The sequence below is a fragment of the Patagioenas fasciata genome, chromosome 8 (genome assembly GCF_037038585.1).
Source record: "Patagioenas fasciata isolate bPatFas1 chromosome 8, bPatFas1.hap1, whole genome shotgun sequence".
NCBI classification, from domain to species: domain Eukaryota; kingdom Metazoa; phylum Chordata; class Aves; order Columbiformes; family Columbidae; genus Patagioenas; species Patagioenas fasciata.
This window is the reverse complement of record NC_092527.1, coordinates 21,346,859-21,364,300: the sequence shown is the minus strand read 5'-3', so window position 1 is coordinate 21,364,300 and position 17,442 is coordinate 21,346,859. Positions and strand designations below refer to the sequence as shown.

At 40.3% G+C, this 17,442-nt stretch overlaps 1 protein-coding gene across 4 annotated transcripts in view; it reads right to left on the bottom strand.

Moving 5' to 3' along the window:
• The window catches only part of SORBS1 (sorbin and SH3 domain containing 1), a 171,193-nt gene that overhangs the window by 95,509 nt on the left and 58,242 nt on the right, over positions 1-17,442 (bottom strand). For 2 of the 4 annotated variants that reach the window (XM_071811857.1, XM_071811858.1), the window contains exon 1: positions 16,875-17,039. The exons of 1 other annotated variant lie outside the window; for it this stretch is intronic. The gene's annotated coding sequence lies outside the window, so the exon portion shown is untranslated. Of the gene's footprint in view, positions 1-3,133; positions 3,153-16,874; positions 17,040-17,442 lie in introns of those variants that run through there. One more of the 4 variants, XM_071811856.1, reaches the window with a different exon arrangement.

Sequence of the window (17,442 nt, the reverse complement as noted above, 5' to 3'; positions counted from 1 at the left end):
CTGCAGGAAAAGAGAAATGCTTCCTGTTCTAAAGAACAAATTCATGTTTCATATTTCTTTAAACCTCATGCTGTTTTGATGTCTTTATACATAAGAAAATTGATTGTAATCATTATTTGAAAAGTTCTCATGAGATTCCCTGCCAACTCTGTATCTTGTACTTGAATACTGCAAGTGACAAAGTAGCTGGCAAAGTTACATCAAGTATGATTGCATCCTTAAAATGCATGAAAACATCTCACTAAGAAAAATCTCCTGCTCAGACAACATTTGTAGGAGTCTAAAACCTATTAAACAGCAGCTCTCATAGGATCAGTGCTTGGACCAGAGCATGCAGAATTACAGCTACTTACACAGTGCAGGGTACTGCTCCAGGATGCTGAAAGGGGGAACACAAGGCGGATTCAAGGCTGTGCTGGTTGCTGCTGGATTATGCAGCACCTTATCTATGGTGGTAGGGGCCCACAAATGTGATTTAAGGTAATTTCTGCTTGTCTCAAGAACAGAAAGGTAGTAATGCAAGGAGCAGCCCTGAACCAGGTACATGGAAGCTGTTAAGTCTTGGGGACCACATCATTACCTGGGCTGGGATTTGTCATGCTCCAGGCAACAGCCACAGAAGAATCGAGCAGACTCTTGGAGCAGCTGCCCAGAAAATCTGACTGACTGACCAAGATATAATTAAGTAATACTGAGGAACCTTGAAAGATTAGACAACTGAATTAAATGAATGCTTGAGAGACTAAAAATGACAAACATACATTGAGGTTACAAGGAAAGATTAGAGGAATATTTAGCTGGAGAAGACAGAAGAAAAGAGGAAAAGCTGATTGATTTCAGGCTGCAAGTGAAGTACTGAATGAATAATTGTGAAGCAAGACCTGGATGTGCCGATTTATCTTACTCCACACTATAAAAAGGCACTAAATGTAATAGATATTCTTTTATAAAAATAATTTGTAAAAGGTGACATGAAATCAGCCTGAGGAATTCATTAACAGAGGGCAAGGAGGGAATACTATAGGGAAATAGCTTCACTGGCTTTCAGAAAGGATTAGACAATTATATTAACATAAATAATACGTAGAGCTGGGAGAGCTACATGAAGAGTTACAAGGATAATCAGCCCAAAGGCATCACTCTCTCCCATTTTTGCAGCCTCGTACTTGTGTCTTCAGGCAGGATCTGCCCTTTCTGAGTCACTGTTGGAATTAAAAAGGCTGTAAAATTCCTGTTTGGCCCTTCCATGGTCTTGTGTGTGACAAAGGGGTCCAAACCGTGGGGGAGCACTGGTTCAGGTTCTTCTCAGAAGTGTTGTGTTGTGTTGTCAGTAAGCCAACACTTTTGTCTGGTATAACAACAGGTATTTCTGTTCCTCTAGCAAGCTGGAAAGCTAATGAGCACAGCAGCAAGCCGCTTGCTTTAGCTCAAGAGTCCTTCTCCCCGCTAAAGTCTGCCCCAGCTGTGACTCAGTCTGCTCCTGTGAATGAAGATAAGCACCAAAAAACTCCACCTTTGGTCTTCATACTCAGACCACCACGAAACGTACAAACTTTGACAGAGATCCATTTCTTGTAAGCTGGCTTTAAAAGCCACCCTGACTTCAACAAAGCTCTGATGCTAAAATACCAGTCCAGATTTTTAACATCCACTGTTCCAGCAACTGAAGTAGTTCCAAAATGTTGCTGCAAAAATACTGAAGTCTTCTCACATAGTTCTAGTCAAGTAATAATGTTCAGTCCTTAACCAAAAATGTCCCGGGGGATTCTCAAAGCTTGAACTCATCCAGAATTGTCCACAATCACTTATGAAGCTGCTCTAAACCATATAAAATCTCCTAGTCAGTTAAGAATGGACACAACACAAAATGACACCTCCCTATTTGATACACCCTGGGGCACTGCACATCCAGTATGGTGTTGTCAGCTCTTTTAATGTGAGATGTTTTCATAAAGCCTCTCCTGGTGGAAACAGAAGATTGTATGAGAATCTCAGCTTTCATCTAAAATAAATAAAAAAACAACCTCCAAAATAAAAAGCAGGGAGTTACTGACACTCATGGTGAAGAACCAAACTTGAAGAATCAGAACCAGTCAGAACCAGAAGGCAAATGAAAGTCATTCTAACATATATTCTTACACAACAAAACCCCCTCACGATTCTTTAAATGAAATCACTTAATTTGGGGTGAGGGGAACCACATGCTGATTCAAGAACATTTGAAGTAGCATATAGAGATAGGTGAGCAAGCCCTGCACTGGGTGCTACCTGGCTATGTCAGTACTGTGCTCCTAGGCACAAGGCAGGCTGCTCCAGGTCCCCAGGTGAGATCAATTACATGTTCATGTGGGTATTTCTACTGTAAATATACACCAGGACTAGGCAGTGTTTACTTCTCACATTCCTAAAGACTGACATCCCGTTCAAGGCCCTATTTATGGCCTCCGGAGGCCCAGGCTGTCAGCATCATCCTCCGGAGCCAATAACTACCTGCACTTTGTGCAGAAGTGAGCACTGTACATCCACTGCAGAAGAGCTGTCATGGTTCCATCACCTTGCAGAGTAGGCATAGCCATCCCTAAAGGGTTATTTCTTTTTTCTTCTGTTTGCCTCCCCCCCCCCCTTTTTTTTTAATTAAAGAACCATATGAATGTTTAAGAACCTCAGCCTTCTTTGTGGCTACAGAAAATAATCTGAAAAACATTTTCAAAACCTCAGAACAAAAGAAAAATCAAAATGGCCTAGAAAGATCCTGGTTCCATTTAAAAATCCAGGTACCTTGTAATATATTAACCACAAAAGACTTCTTGCTTTGAAAGTACTTCTATTCATTGGGATTCTACCGAAATACAGAGGCAGATACACTTCGTAGCTAAATATGCCATGGCATGTGAGATATAATGGTAATCCAGTTAAGAAGGGAGTACACCTGCTCAGGTGGTACAGAACATCTCTCCAAATTTCTCTATCTGCAAGAAGAGCACCAACAACAACATCAATGCCTACTCATACAGTTGCATCCTGCACTTGTATGCTGGCCCCTCACATTTTAGAGGTGTCACTCAGGATGGTGAAAGGGTAGTATGACAACATGACTTATGTATCTTTATACCTGCTCCAAAAAGTCACTCACCAGAATAGATGCTGTCCATGATTCTGAATATTTCCCGTGAGATATTATTGAAGTATTCATATCTGTGAGCCAGCCAGGCTTTGATTACTTTCCTCTTGTTTACAGTTCTGCATAAAATGCAAGTCATGAAGTCAAGTTGTTTTTTAACTTTTGTAAGCATACTGAAGTTTCAGAACTTATCCTATAAACTAGATTCTCTGGGCTTTCCAAGCTTCCCTAATATGGTCATTAAATATGTGAGAGATGAGGACACCTCACAAATACTCAAATGAACCATAAACTCTTCAGACATATCATTAAAAAAACTCAGAGACAAAAGATATGGCAGATTACAAATTCATGCCAAGAGACAACTAAGCCATGCACTTGACAAGAGCAGCAAAGATATCTATGATAGCACGGACAGAACAGTCAAATAAGGTTGCAGAATTCTAAAAAAAAGGAAGGATACTGTTGGAAGGCTGACTACGACAAAATTATCCAGCACTGTTGTGATTTGTAAAATGGTTCTGAGGTGACACTGGTCCATGTTTCCATTTTTAAAAACAAAAAAAAGTATTAAAATCCAAGAAAGGCACATGAGTAATTTATCTGGCATTAGACACCCAGAGAAAACTCAGCTTGTTTTTTATTCAGTGCTGCATAAAATTCTAGCTACTCTTGTAGATGTCTTTGCAAACATTTATACCTTTAATCCAAGTCAAAACTTTCAACCTGAGACAGTGCTGCCACTCATGAGGCCACATCTTGGTTAGATTAATTCTCTATTAACTCTTCACCAGATCTCGTGCAGAGCCTCTTCTTCAGACCTAAGGATTGAAATTTATACCTAAAGACTCCTTTGACTTCATGGAGCTTCATGGGCTAGACCAAATCAGTGCTGTGGAGAAACAAGCATACTAATAGAAACAGGATAAACTCTCTTCTCATTCCTTTCACCCATGTATCATCTATCACACCACATTTTTTTAAACTAAGGTGAGGAATTTAGCAGACACTCCCCATGTAGGCAGCTTGCTTGTCCTAGCCAAGGGGCTGCTAGGCAGAGCTTGACCATGCATTCAGAAGCGGAGATTGCTTCGGCTCAAGCAATCTCCTCAGGACAGCAAGGGCTAGAAAGACCTTTTGAACATGACTCCATAGTAAACGTGACCCATGTTTCAGAAGACCAGTAACTCAGCTGCTTTGTATTTGGCTATAATATTATAAGAAATAATTTTTTCCCATCCATTCAGATAAAAACGGGCTTGGCTTTATTAAACACAGCTGGGCTAGCTATAATAATGCTAGGCCAAAACATTTTCAACAAGTTGTTTCAACATTATTAGTTTTGTCCTGAAAAGAGCAAGGTACTCATTTGTCTTGGGGTTTACTAACTAAACAGATGTTCAAACACTAACAAAGACATGCAATGTCCATTAGCCAAGCTGCCAGGATCTTAAGAGCTGCCATGGCATAGCACTCCAGTCCTCAGCAAGCACACGCCAACATTGTTCCACCACACTTCCCTGTAATCAGAGCAAACAGCGCTGCTCATGGCATGGTAGGACTGGAATGAGTTAGGAAGATATCCCCATTCCAAAGATCAACATCAATAGCCATGCAGCATTACAGACCCGGTTCTTTGTTTCTTGACTGCTAAAATGTGCGAGGCCTCTATGCAGTGAAGACGACCGTACTTAACTGTTACACAGTCATTTGTAATGCATGCTCATGGCCAAAATATTTTACCCCTGAAACATGTTCAAACCTTAGAAGGAAAACTATTTCATTCTAAACTCTCCATAGCTCACATAGAGTATAGAAGCTCCCAGCTATGTTATATGCCAAGAGAAGCTGAATAAACTATCGCAATAATTAAAATTTTTCTACTTGTTTCCCACAGTTTATTAAGCCAGACACTTCTGTTTTTTAAAGTAGGGCTCAACAGAACAGTCTAAGGAGGCTCTCTGACAGTTAGAAGTATGCACTCCTTAGACTATCAAGGCACATCCATGACATCGGGGTAACTACATGAGCAGTCTCTGTTGAGCTTTAGCTTCACCCCAAAGTCACTTCCACAGTGGAAGAATTTCTGAGCCAGGCCCACAGCTTTCCACAGTCCCCTGAACATGCAAGTATCACACCTTTTCATCTTGATGATGATGTTCAGGAGATGTACCTGGCATACTCTATGGCAAAACACCCATTGACTTCAAATCATTTATATGTATGTGAATTCTTGAGCCCCATGTCAAAAGCAATAAAAAAGCAGCTCTCTGTTTAACAGGAATAAGACCAGGACCCTTGAAAAAGGAGGCAGCTGACGAAAGGAAAGCAGATCTGCTGAGGTACTGGTGACCCATGACTAACTCCACCAAGGCTGTTTCAGTGCAGTTATATCTGTGCACTGGTATCTTGCTGTTTCTTTTTAGAGAATGAGGGAGGTGGAATGATCTCTGTCCAGACAGTGCAGTCTTTCCATCACTTACATTCACAGTACGCACACACTTCTGTCACAGTGTACCAGTGATGTGTTCTTCATGTGGACCCGACTTCTTGTACAAACTAATCCTCTCTTGCTTTGCTATCAGAAAATTGTCATGTAGTAACAAGGGAAGAGGAATGCTGCATGTGCTCTGTGAAGAGGTGGGTGACTAAACATATTTCAATGCAGTTCAGATTACATATCTGAGAGTGAGTTATCTTAGTTGTACAGAATGAGATCTTCCATAGAAGACTGACTGATTCATTGAGGTCACTGGTACATGTGTTTCCTAGAAGGAGAGGAGATTCTGCAACGAAAAAAATTCTACTCTGGTAACGTCTATGAATCAAATTTGGATGTATATTGGCCCATTTTATTCTCCCCATTATTTGTGTAATTCATGGAAAAGTATTCAGGAAGCCTACCCTCAGATAAGCAAAAGGACAACTTCTAACTTAGAGCTTTGAGAAGTCAAAAGTCCTTATATAGAAGATGACACAACAGATTTTATATTGGTAACTAAACAGTATGTGCAGTTAATTAGCTTGCAGTGTTTGAGATGTTTCCTATGATAGCTTTAAGGAAACAAACAAATCCAGAACAGTTGACATTTTATCTTCATGCGTAATTAAATTGTATCACAAATCATAGACCTCTCTATCAGCAGATGAGCAGCACTTGCCCTAACAGCATCAGGAAGTTCCAACAGCACTTTGCATTCAACAAAATACTGCAAGACCTCTTCTGAAACAGGAGCCTAAACTCTGTTTTATCTTCTGTCAAATCTCATAGTTCTACTGTGTCACACAGAGAACTGTCCTAGAAGTTCAGTCCAGAGGTAGATCAATCATCACCACAGGCTAGCCTCAAGCAGGTGGGAGACAAGGCATCTCCTTGGGGGTTCACAGCTCTTCCACTCTCCATTTGCCATTCAAAGCTCTGCACTTTCCCCAGGGTTCCTCCTTAGCTCAGACTGAGTAGGATGTATTTCGCATCTTTGCTGAAGTAAATCACACGAATGCTTTGCATATCTGGCAAGCAATATCCTTCCCCAGCCTCTCTATAATGAGATGCCAAGTCATGTTGTTCTACTGACTCAACTTTTAAAAATCAGAACAGCACTTTCAATAAAGCCCATTTGCTCTTAAGACCTTAGTCTGAGGAACAGGAGACTGTGTCTTATATTCCAAGAGGATGACTAAGAGCCAAACTGCCTTGCCAGGAGGCCCTTTTTTGGGTATCAATGCCCTTAAAGCAGTATTTTGTCACAAACCCCACTCCGAGCATAAACCATCCCTCATTCTTGGCTTCTGCATACAGAAACAAAGGGTGGACCAGAGGTAGCCACGTCTTGCAGCAAGTGGGCTTCCACCAGCACTCTCCAGGAAGCAGAAGACAAAAGTCAGTAAATGCTGTTGTTCACCGATCATGGTGTGTTATAACACGTCTTGTAACACTCGTGGTAATTGCCCAGAGTTGCAGAGAGGCAGTATTTGATTATGAATTGTTTGTGACAGGTGACAACACTGTTGGCAATTAGTCCGAATTGCCATGCAAATTGTCAGTGGCAGCCTATTACCAGATATAGACCTGTGAGGAAAATCACTGTGAAAACAGACTGAGCACGCTGTTCCCTTCAGGGCTGGCTGCCAGTTCCAAATGTCAGGGCTGTGCTACTGCAGGTCTCGGAATCCTGCCCACCGTATGAGCCACTTGACATCTTAATAGGCTTGCCAAAGCAAGGAGGGTTAGCTATTCAAACCCCTGTCTCTCTTGCATCAACAAGTCACTTGTATTTTAAACACTGCTAACAGCACTTACTGACTATGCAGAAGGGTGATCAACACTCAGGAAAGCAGCCTTGCTTCTATCAATGCCAGCACGATAAGTAAGGTGAAGAGGAAACAGAATGAAAATATTTAAGCCTTATTTAGTCTCAGCAAAACCTTGGGTAGTTCAACCTCATCTACTGCCAACCCACTACATCTGGACTTGGTTTCTGATGAAAGCTTCTACAGAAACAAATAAAGTGATATAATCCAGTCCTAAATAATGAACAAAGCTTAGAAATAGTCTGCCATGACAAATGGAAACTATGTTGTTACAAATAGCAACAACTTGCTTGGTGATGCAGTAAGAGAACTCCTGAGTGTTGAAGTCCTGATGCTCCCTTCCTTAAAGAGAATTATGATGGGAATGGTAATGCTGCATTTCAGTAAGAACAAAATTATACATTTCTATAACATATATCATCCCAACAACTTCACAGCAGCTCTAAGCAGAGAAGTCCCTATTGCTATGACTATGTAAGAGTTGTCCCTGCTCTGTCAATGGAGAAACTGAAGCACAGGAAGGGTGTTTTGTCTAAAGTCTCAAAGGAAACCAGCAAGCGGTCTGTTGAACTGTGTCTACAGTGCAGGCAATTGCCAGTAGACTCCTGAAACTATGAAGAGCATCCTTAATAACACAGCAAGGCCTCTGCAGGCTCTGCTTTTCTAAATAACCAAAGTGATTTGGGGTTTCATGTCTACAGTCCAGGTGTTAAGAGTTAATTAATACACTTACACACTGAAGTCTTGACACCCTTCAACAGATACATTCCATGAGCGTGCCTAGAGAAGCACATAAACAACATCATAATGAAGAAATTGGATGACTCTGAAGAGAACCACTCTCTATATAATAACTACTCCATGACAAAGGATCTTGAAACCAGTCCAGGAGTGAACAGAAGCCACCTCTATACCATAACTTCGTTGGACTGTGCAAAACAAGTTCACTGCCTAGTGCCCTGTAGATGAACTTGTCACACACGCGTGGAAGCACCTTCCATCCAAACTGGCCCCACCAGGAAACAGCTCAGGTGCCATCAGTGAAGCGGCTCAGCAGATGGCAGAGGGGAATCTGACATTGCTGCTGCCCATGGCAGACCAGGCCCCTGACTCAATGAATTCAACGTGCCTGTCAAACCGGGTTCTCTTACCCCACCAATGCAAAAAGAGAAGACAAGGACAGGCAGTATCTTACTACAGCTCCTTCCCTCCCACCCTCAACAAAATGAACACAAACAGAAGACCAGCCCTCCTGATGGAGCTACAAACTGGCTCTTCCCATGTATCATTTTTTTAGGAACACCCAGTACAGTTTGAATGCCAGCAGGTCCAGGTTTAAAAAAACCTAAAAACGTAGAATTTACTCCTGCAACTATTTGACTCTTTGCACATGATCACTTTCACTAAAGAGAATTAGGTATTACCAGAGCTCTGAGGATGTAAATAGCTTCAGTTGTGGGTGGCTTCAGAGGCAGCACACCACTTAGGCAAGTGCCATTGGACTTCACTAAATGGATTTAACTCCATACTTAGCTTCCTCTGGATACTCACGTTCTTTGTTAGAACAGAGACATTAGTACATTCATATTGCGGGTCTTCAGTTCTCTTTTTCACACAGATCTGCGGTTTATCTTTTCAAACAAAAACATATTAAGTGAAGGAAAAGACCAGGAGGTAAATCTAAAGAGTTTTCCCTCACTCTGTGTTAAGATACACAGGTAAAAAAACCTAGTAGATACAGCAGCTTCTGTTGTAATATTTTCTTTAAGCAAAGGTAGTGTTTGCACATCATCTTACAAAATAGGCTCAGTACCGGACCTTTAAACTGCTGTTGTAATACCAATATCATATAATTACACTAACATTACAGGAAGACCCTGTCTATTATAAGAATATTTACAGGATAGTTCACGAGCCACATAGACAAGAGTAATACAGCGAAAAGAGTACTAGAGATCTCAGAGACATCAATTCATAACAATAAGTTTTCAGAACAATTATGTGACATGTTCAGAGCAGAACTGTTCATTCTTAATTGGCAACTGCACCTGCAAAAAGGTGAAATCCCATTTGGCTCCAAGTAAACACCAAGCTTACCATGCATCCAAAGCATTTGTAGCATGAGATACTCAGATTTTCAATTTTTCAGAAGTTTTAGATGTTGCCGAGAGCTGCAGCTGTAATTATCTCTTCATGACCTTCTACTTTCTATTTCTCATCCAGACCAGCTAACCAGTACTTGCCAGCGGCAAGACTATCCTGAAGAAAACATTGCTAAAGCGTGGCTTGCATACCACGACACACATACATGAACTCTGTAATCCTCACTCAAGATAAAATTAGTGATGCCATGGATTCTAAACATGGACACATCCACATGCACGAACATGAGAGATAAGCAGTAATGACAAGATCCACTTCAGCTAACTAAAGTTAACCCAATGCAGGCATCTAGACAGTTACATCTGGGGGGAAGGCTGGTTTTGTTTTGTTTTTTTAAACACAGAGGAGTAAGATTTACCTCCTCCTAGCAAACACAGCAATAAACCCTCTGCCACAGCCTCAGGTGGTAACACCTGCAATCATGGCCACTAGCTAGATCTAGATCACAGCACACAGGCAGCAGCCCCTATTTGCATGGCTGCTCACACTCCCTGCTATATGGAGATCCTTATTCCTTTACAAAAGAAAGGGAACAACTGGCACTCAACAGCCACACAGATTTCTTTTCCCACCAAAACAGCATATATGCAGTTAGGTATTGTCAGCTTGTATTAGGCTTAAAGTTGTGGGTTTCAAAGCTGAGGCTTGTGTTTTGGCAGAGATGTTGTTTGGGCCCAAACACATTCGGTGCAAACACCACAGCTGAAGGTGTCAGTTCCGAACTGGAAATAAGGTTGTACTTAAAATACAGACCAGGCTTTGTTAGAATATTTGGGATCCCATAGCATTAAGATAACTAATCAAATGCCAGATGGCACAGTTCCTTGGTAAAAGTGGTAGGTCTGGAACACTGAACCAGCAATTTCACACCATGGTCACCCTTTCACCTTCCCAAAGGTCCCACGGAGGCCAAGTGTTCAAATGTGAGTAAAATCCTGCAGCCCTCTCTACTCTGACACTCTTTCTTAAAAGCAAAGCTTGGGTCTAGATTTCTCAGAATAAATCTGCACCCTGGTTGCAGCCAGAGTCCTAAGGATGGTTATTCATCACTGGTGGTCTCTGAGTACAACCGCTTTGGAGTACGGGGGTATCTGGAAAACTGTACCAATTCTAAAATACTGTAGCCAGTGAAGTGTAATGCATTTAAACACAAGATGCTGAACGTATGCCGCACTGGACATCAGAGATGGTAAGGAGTCCTCTCAGCCAGCTACAGTTATCACAAAAGTGCTGATACATTCATTTCCAACCTGCTTTACTGCTCCTACATTAACAAACTTCAGTTGGCTTTTCTAATTGTAAATCAGGTCACATTCCAGAAACAGTCAATATCATTACCTGTATTTAATAATCTGTTCTGGCAGATCCTGTTTATTCCAATGTTGACAGAGACAAAAATACACCACCATGAGAAGGCAACACAGATTAAGTCCATGAAAGATTTATGTACATTATTGACCATGTAAATCCAGAGACAGCACTAAGGAATGGAAATGCAATGAGATGTTTCCTGAAGTAAAATTTTAGACCATGATGATTTTTGCACCATGCTTACTTGAAGAGACAGCGAAAGCCCTACGCCTCAAGATAACCCGTCCACTTCCATAGAACAACCATGTTCCAATCTTTATTTAGGATCTGATTTTCCAATTTCATAGACAAACAGCCTTTTCATGAACAAGTCTCCCAACAGCATGGCCGTTGCTCACATAGGCAGGGATTTTTCTTGCAAGCACGGGTCTGTAGGCGTCTGTTAGCATGTATTTGTACGGCAACCTGTGTTCCTATTAAATTGGCACTTACTATAGTGGTCTCTCAATGTATGTAACAACCACCTCAGCTCATGTAACAAGAACACCCTTAAAATATATTTTTATTTTTACTTCTGTTAGCACGTTAATACAAATCGAGCAATGTTATTCTGAGCTACAGGGTGTGGTATTAATTTGAGCTCTTGAATGTCAACAGGAGCAGTAAAGGCAGATCATTGCAGTAACAAAACTCTCCATTATCAGTCTGCAAAATACACATGGCATTTATAGGACAGTGATCCTCATATCTTTGTGAACTTTCACAAGGGTCTGTTACAAAATGCCATGAGCAACTAATAGATTGGCATAGTGTTGGGACAGAAAGAAATTGGCTCTCATCAACAGTCTTGTGACCTCCAGCATGATTAACATGGGACCAAACACCCTCCCACAACGATGCAGCCCTGCACATCAGAAGTCCATAATGCACTTGTGGCTGTTACATTCATGATCTTTACAGTGTTTTTCTTAATAAAACTAAATTACTTGGATTCGGGTATGCTCCTCAGAGATACAGAACACACGTGTAGAGATTCTTCACTGATCAGTAGACCAATTAGTTCAAGTTAATAATACAAGTTGACACTTGGATAGCACTGGACATCTTCAAACTGCTGTGCAAACATTAAATTAGCTTTGCTTTTGCACGTTAATAGGCTTATTATAAGAATGGGGAAATGAAAAAGCACAAAACGAAATTTTTAAATTGCTGTTCTGTTTGTTTCATTTTGCTTCCACTGAAGTTCACAGAAAAATTGCTAGGGGCAGATTTGTATTTTTATAGGGTCCCTTTATATCCCTCCAGCAGGACAAAAAGCCGAGTTTTAAAGATCCTGAACTTGCCAAGCAGTCTAATGAAGCCTTAGTGGAAATAAGAATTAAACCTCTGTCAACTTCAACGGGAATGGATTTTCATAAGCACTGTGTGCTTTCGAAAACCCTACCCACAGGAGCTGATGATTTGACCAATATGCCACAACAGGCTTGTGACAGAGACAGGATGACAACTCAGTTTGTCCAACATTACTGAGCTCTAGATCAAATCAGCCTCTCCAAATACATACCTTGCTTGGAAGAGGATGCAGTCACACAGAGAACTTTATTTTAAAGAGCATTACAAAAAAAAGTGAATGGATGCAAAATATTTTATTTTATAGTTCTGCCGACAATCCATTACTAACCTGCTCAAAATGAAGTGCTCTCTGTGCTAAACTATTTTAAAGGCAGAATGACACAGACCTGCAGTGGGTGTCCACTGTTAAAACAAGGTGATATTGACGAAATTAATTCATTAACACCTGTGTAAAAGATGGACAAAGGCAGAAAGGCTGAAGGTATCTTGTAGAAATAAGACCCCAGAAAAGGTTCTTGCCTAAGGAGATAGACCTGGATGTAGGATGGAGGCTGGCTACCCTTGCTGGATGCAAACACACCGCAGTTACTGTATGCTGACACTTACTTCTACCAGCTTCCAGCATGATTAGGGCTGAGAAATGTGAATGTGTGTGTGGATATATATGTATGACTTAGGACTGAAACGCTGTTTCAAGAAAACCACCCAAGTTTGTTTAAAACTCTATCAGTTCAGTAAGTTGTTCCCTCTGTCCTCCCCCTCCGCCCCCAACCAGTGGTTACACTTTAACCATGTATGGAAGAGATTTCAGAGGTCTGAGTCATTAAAACCTACAGAGAATAAAAGAACTTGGCAAATACGAAAGCAAAGTATTTTAAATGTCTCTGATACAGCCTGTCTCCCTTGCTACTGAAGATGTGATAGATGAGTTGCCATTTGTGTGTAGGAGCTGACAATTTGAGGTTTTAGACAAGTCTATAAACTTAATCACATGCAATGTGCCCCAAAACCAATTCAAATACATATTATCACATTTAAAACTGTGGGAAACCTTTTGATCTCCTTTGGAAAAAACAAAAACAAAAAGAATGACCCAACATTTGAATTAGTAGTTTTATGGTCTTGTGTGTTATCTGCAGACAAATTTCCTGCCAAATATGATAGTCCCTGCCAAAACCTATGGTATTTTTGGATAGTTTCTTATTTACAACCCTTCAGAGTGTGCATGAAACAGTGATGTTTTGCCATTTTTAGGAGTGGCTGATCATGTAAAGAGCTCTAATACGACGTAAAGTTACAATCTCCTCTTACAGCACGTGACTCATTGGGGAGAACACTGCAGCAGCCTTCCTCCCCCCTGTAAGAAACAGACATTTCAGGAGAAAGGAGGGCAAGAAAAACAAAACAAAACAGCACCACACACAACTTTGTAGAAAGATCCAGGATACAGGAAATGTTGTGTGGAAGCTTACACAATGATAAGACATGGCCCATAAGCACGTGGGATTTACCACGGACAATATCCTGCTCCTGGTGATATTGTAAGATGCAAATAGAAGTAATGGATACGTTTCTCCCCCTCTGTATTTTTAGAAGATGTTATACACACATCAACCAGATTTGCCTTTATGAAAAACAGATTTTCTGATTACATCTTTCAAATCTTTTAGAATGTTCCCATTCAGAGTGTTGCTAAGTAATCACAATTCAGTGTAAGTTTTCCACCCTCAAGATAATTCAGCAGGACTCAGATTCTCAAAGAGCTCATTGAGGAACTGGGATTCAGGAAATCTGAGCTTTATTCCGAGCCTTCTGCAATCAATGTACTACAGAGCAGCGACTCATTTTCCCAATTAAAAAGACCCAGAACTAAAACTACCAGTCTCCTTATCAAGCACTGCAAAAATTTATCAATACTCTACAAAGCTTCGCACTTTTATCACCATGTTAAGCACTCAGTCTGTCCACCTCAAAACAACCAGATCGACATTTATTTGCTGTATGCTCCTGGAATATTCCAGCTAGCATTTCCACCAATTGAACCACAGCAGGATTTCTCAAGAGTAGACACTTCACTTACTGCTGTGTCAATCCAGAAAAACTGATTTCAAATGCAGTTACTTGACGTCTCAGTTCAGTTGCTGTAAATCCAAGTTATGGTCCTTATCATGGAACCTGATGCATGTCAGTACTCACAGCCACACAGATCCCCATCAAAAAGAGACCCTTCATCCACCCAACCACAAAAAAAAAATGGGGATGAAAAAAAGCAAAGAACAAGAGGTCCAAAGTGGTTCCTAGTGACATTTGATTTCTGATGGCATCATTAATGATTATTTCTACAAATTCCACCTTCCCTCCTTTTCCAATCATTCCCTGATTCACAACATGAATAAATTTGGAATAATGAGAATAATGAGTACACTGAACAAAAAATTCACCTATACCTTTTAATTACTTCAGTACTTCTATGCATACTAACCACAAGAAAGTATATCATTACACATAATTAGTACCCTATTCTTCATAAAATACATTCGTTTCATGTATATAACTTTTAGAGAATCACTCACAAGTCATGCAAAAGAAAATATTAAACAATACTCCCTGCAAATCTTCTCACATTGTAACTACTCTCCCTTAGTCACTACAGAGGACCCAAATTTGTTGTTATCCACTTTTCTCCAACATTTTTCTTTTCACTCCACCATCAGAAACAGCAGAGTTAAAAATTATTTTGTCACACAGAAGGTATCAGGAGACTGAGTGAGGCAGAAGACGCTGAAGAGGTAGCTCAGAGTGAGCTGCAAAACAGGTTAGCAAGATTTGAGTGCCAAAAGCTTCCCATAACTTGGTGAAATGATAGGCTTTAGCATTTATTCTCCGTGAAAAGTAAGTGTGTCTTGTAAGTCTTGGGAGCTCAAAACATGCAACTGTGGGAATTCAGAAACTGATCAAGTCATAGGCTGGATGGGGTTTCTTGTAGGACAGGACACCCCTGAGTTATGCGCTCTGGAGAATCTACCACATACAGAGATAGCACATTTTAACGGAATCGAAAAATAATTTAGAAAGTTACAGTAAAACATATTCATGTGCTAACCACTACTGCGGCTTGCCTAGTAGGGGACATTGACACATATATTTCCGTTTCCCTTCATTCAAATATTATCAGAACTTACAATCAAAAATAAGAGACAAAGACCTCACTTCCGTGGATTAATTGGGGTAAAACAGACATGCTTTGTGATAGATGTGACTCTTTCCTAATAAAGCTTTCAGTAGATCTTTAATTCAGCGTATGCCTTCTATACAGATAAATACAGGTGATGCAGTGAAATCATCTGTTTTGACCATTTCAGTATTTTTACCACAGTATTATTTCAAGTTCCAGTTAAATCCTACTCTCAAGGTGTTAGGTGTGTATAAGACTGTAGTTCTTTTCCGACTAGTTTAAAATGAAAGGAATTCTACCATATTTATGCCAGCATAACCAAGACAAACCTAACTCAAGGTCTCACTTAAAATGTTTTAACTGTGCTACTAATTATTGAATCAAACCATCAGGTTTGAGTTTGGCCCTAAATGGTTCCAGCTGCAGCAGAGAAACCTAGAACCAAACCCAAACTTTACGTTTTTAAGGCTCAATGTCAGTCTCAATTTTCTGTTAAATTAAGACAATAATTTCAGCCACAAATAGTTAAGTTATTAAGAAGGCTTGAAGTTGAGCCCATCTTACTCCCAGTTTTAGTAAAAAAAATTCTCAACTTGAATTCACCACTAGACACATGGCAAAAATTAGACACCTTTGTTTCAGGCTGTCCATTTGGGGAATTTAACAGGCAAGAGATGCCTGTCTGAGAATGGAATCAATCAGGAACGCAGTTACAACAGAAAGAATTTCAGCAGACCATAAAAGAGAGAGAGGAAAAAAGAAAACCCTGCTACAAGAATAGTCCAGCAAAATGCAACTACAGTGAGTTTGGGCTGCTTCCCAGTACTCCAGAGGGAATTCTGCTATTTGCTGAGCTCAGTGAATGTAATCTTGTGCCGAAGGAAAACCAGAAGGAAAAAAACAAAAAAAAGTGCCACTGCTTTCACCATTTTCTCAGTTCTGCTTTGTATGAGAAAGCATATGAAAGACAGAGAAATTATTGTATTGCTGCGAAAGAAGACAGAAACTTGCAAAGCAGATGTTCTCAGCACGCATAAGAGGGACTGATTAGACACTGAATAAAACTATACAAGCAGGATTAAAAAAAAAAAGCAGGCAGAGAGAAATCAAGAAATAGGGGACTCCAAAAGTGGTTTGGAAACAACATCTGTAGTGATAAGTCAGTCTCATTTTGTTATACATAAAAGGGAATTGATACTTTCCACTACACATCATACACAACACCATTTGAGTCACTTTCCTTCAAGAATCCCAGTATGCAACTTTAGGGAATTCATAAATCATACAGAAGAGATATAAACAGTTAACAGGAAATGTGAAATGAAGTCATTCAAACAGAATTCACCTCCAAAACCAACAGATACACCACAAGTTATTTATAGCAGAAAATTTAGAAAATATTGGAAAGATCTTCAATTTTCCAGGGTTTTAAATACTTACTTCTCGCAGCCAAAATCACATCAGTTGAATATCCAGGGCAATTTTTAAAAGCTTACATTAAAGAGCTTAATCAGCTGAGAACATGATGTAGCCTTTCCTTTGGACTGTCCAGCCATACACATTTACTCATTCAACAGAAGCACAGAGCGTGATAGTGTAGTGCAGCCTTTTACGTAGGGATGCCAAGGAGGGGGAGGGAGAGGAAAGCCCTTCCCCAAAGGTTTTAGCTCAGCCCACTCATTAAAATACAGAGTGGAAACAGCTGCTGTAAAAAGGAAGAGGATGTCCGGGCAGTTTTTGATTAAGTTTCTTAGGTGTAAAATGGTTTAGTACTGGAATCTCAGTAAGAAAAACAATTTTTCTTCTGAATTTCATCCTTCCTCTGCATTGCTCTTAAAGAAATTGGCTCTAACTCAGCTCAGAAATAACATACTGGATAGTCATCTCTCCGTTTTCAAAATCATTACATCTTACCAGGGGAAAACAGATCCCTAAAAGATCTTCTCTTTCCTCCCTGCAAGGACTAGTACGTGTGTGCTTTACAACACTTAAGTCTACACGTAATGTA